The sequence below is a fragment of the Colletes latitarsis genome, unplaced genomic scaffold (genome assembly GCF_051014445.1).
Source record: "Colletes latitarsis isolate SP2378_abdomen unplaced genomic scaffold, iyColLati1 scaffold0086, whole genome shotgun sequence".
In the NCBI taxonomy this organism is placed as follows: domain Eukaryota; kingdom Metazoa; phylum Arthropoda; class Insecta; order Hymenoptera; family Colletidae; genus Colletes; species Colletes latitarsis.
This window is the reverse complement of record NW_027488436.1, coordinates 32,501-35,000: the sequence shown is the minus strand read 5'-3', so window position 1 is coordinate 35,000 and position 2,500 is coordinate 32,501. Positions and strand designations below refer to the sequence as shown.

Below are 2,500 nucleotides of genomic sequence, written 5' to 3'. Positions count from 1 at the left end.
GGCTGTAGTTTATCGCATCGATTTCATCGAGCAACCGATGGACGCTGCCGCGTTCGTTCGTAAATGAATGTTATACATACTCACGGATAGCCTGAGGCGAATAATCGCAAACGACGACGCGTCGATTGTGCGGCCATCGTTGCTCGCGCGACTAACGACGATCAGCCGAGACGGCTGTAGTTTATCGCATCGATTTCATCGAGCAACCGATGGACGCTGCCGCGTTCGTTCGTAAATGAATGTTATACATACTCACGGATAGCCTGAGGCGAATGATCGCAAACGACGACGCGTCGATTTTGCGGCCATCGTTGCTCGCGCGACTAACGACGACCAGCCGAAACGGCTGTAGTTTATCGCATCGATTTCATCGAGCAACCGATGGACGCTGCCGCGTTCGTTCGTAAATGAATATTATACATACTCACGGATAGCCTGAGGCGAATGATCGCAAACGACGACGCGTCGATTTTGCGGCCATCGTTGCTCGCGCGACTAACGACGACCAGCCGAGAAGGCTGTAGTTTATCGCATCGATTTCATCGAGCAACCGATGGGCGCTGCCGCGTTCGTTCGTATATGAATATTATACATACTCACGGATAGCCAGAGGCGAATAATCGCAAACGACGACGCGTCGATTTTGCGGCCATCGTTGCTCGCGCGACTAACGACGACCAGCCGAGACGGCTGTAGTTTATCGCATCGATTTCATCGAGCAACCGGTGGACGCTGCCGCGTTCGTTCGTAAATGAATAATATACATACTCATGGCTAACTTGAGGCGAATAATCGCAAACGACGACGCGTCGATTTTGCGGCCATCGTTGCTCGCGCGACTAACGACGACCAGCCGAAACGGCTGTAGTTTATCGCATCGATTTCATCGAGCAACCGATGGACGCTGCCGCGTTCGTTCGTAAATGAATAATATACATACTCATGGCTAACTTGAGGCGAATAATCGCAAACGACGACGCGTCGATTTTGCGGCCATCGTTGCTCGCGCGACTAACGACGACCAGCCGAAACGGCTGTAGTTTATCGCATCGATTTCATCGAGCAACCGATGGACGCTGCCGCGTTCGTTCGTAAATGAATAATATACATACTCATGGCTAACTTGAGGCGAATAATCGCAAACGACGACGCGTCGATTTTGCGGCCATCGTTGCTCGCGCGACTAACGACGACCAGCCGAAACGGCTGTAGTTTATCGCATCGATTTCATCGAGCAACCGATGGACGCTGCCGCGTTCGTTCGTAAATGAATGTTATACATACTCATGGCTAACTTGAGGCGAATAATCGCAAACGACGACGCGTCGATTTTGCGGCCATCGTTGCTCGCGCGACTAACGACGACCAGCCGAGACGGCTGTAGTTTATCGCATCGATTTCATCGAGCAACCGATGGACGCTGCCGCGTTCGTTCGTAAATGAATAATATACATACTCATGGCTAACGTGAGGCGAATAATCGCAAACGACGACGCGTCGATTGTGCGGCCATCCGTTGCTCGCGCGACTAACGACGACCAGCCGAGAAGGCTGTAGTTTATCGCATCGATTTCATCGAGCAACCGATGGGCGCTGCCGCGTGCGTTCGCCCGATTGCGCGTGAAGTTACTGTTCGGAACCAAGAATATACGGGTGTATTATACCCGTTTGGTCGCAGCCACGCGCAAAGGCTTTTGAATGTACTGTACGCCCGGCCGTCGAACGATGGTTTTCCGTCATTCAGGAAACAAAAAGAAACTTTTGTCGTCGATATGGCGCGTTCAATCCTCCGTCGATACGCTGGTCGGAGGTGCGAACATCGAATATTTTTAAAGCAAAGAACAAGGAGCATTTTTAAATACAAAGAAAAAAATTGTAAATTGTATATGATTACCCTGAACGGTGGATCACTTGGCTCGTGGGTCGATGAAGAACGCAGCTAATTGCGCGTCAACGTGTGAACTGCAGGACACATGAACATCGACATTTCGAACGCACATTGCGGTCCACGGATAAAATTCCTGGACCACGCCTGGCTGAGGGTCGTTCACTTGTCCTAAAACTGCTTGCGTTGTTCTCAGATTCCCTAACCCCGCCGTCGTTTACCTCTCCTTTCGGGGAGATGGCGAAGAACGTTTCGGAGCCGGGTCGATGAAGAGAAAGGTATCAACGTACGAGCGAGAATTTGGGTATTTCGTTGGCGTTTGTCGCTGGACGTACGAAAAAGAATAAATATTATATATTATTGGCAAGTTTGCGCACCCCTTGCGTGGTGAGGCAGAGATCAGTCTGGACTCGCGCGAGTGTTTTACGGCGTCGTGCGTCGTGTTGTCTGGAGTATCATCACGACCGCCCGTTAAAGCACCGCTCCTACGATTTCTGACTTTGACGGCACTAAAAACCACCGTGGGGCGCAAATCGCGTTTCGTACAAATCTAATGATTACCGGCGCTCCCGACGTTGCCCGAAGTTAATAATTTATGCAAAGGAAAGAGAAAAT

General features: G+C 50.7%; 1 non-coding gene across 1 annotated transcript; it reads left to right on the top strand.

Moving 5' to 3' along the window:
* Window positions 1-1,891: 1,891 nt before the first annotated feature.
* Window positions 1,892-2,046, top strand: LOC143351179 (5.8S ribosomal RNA). The gene has a single exon (XR_013081545.1). It is a non-coding gene; the product is annotated as a 5.8S ribosomal RNA (ribosomal RNA).
* Window positions 2,047-2,500: the final 454 nt, after the last annotated feature.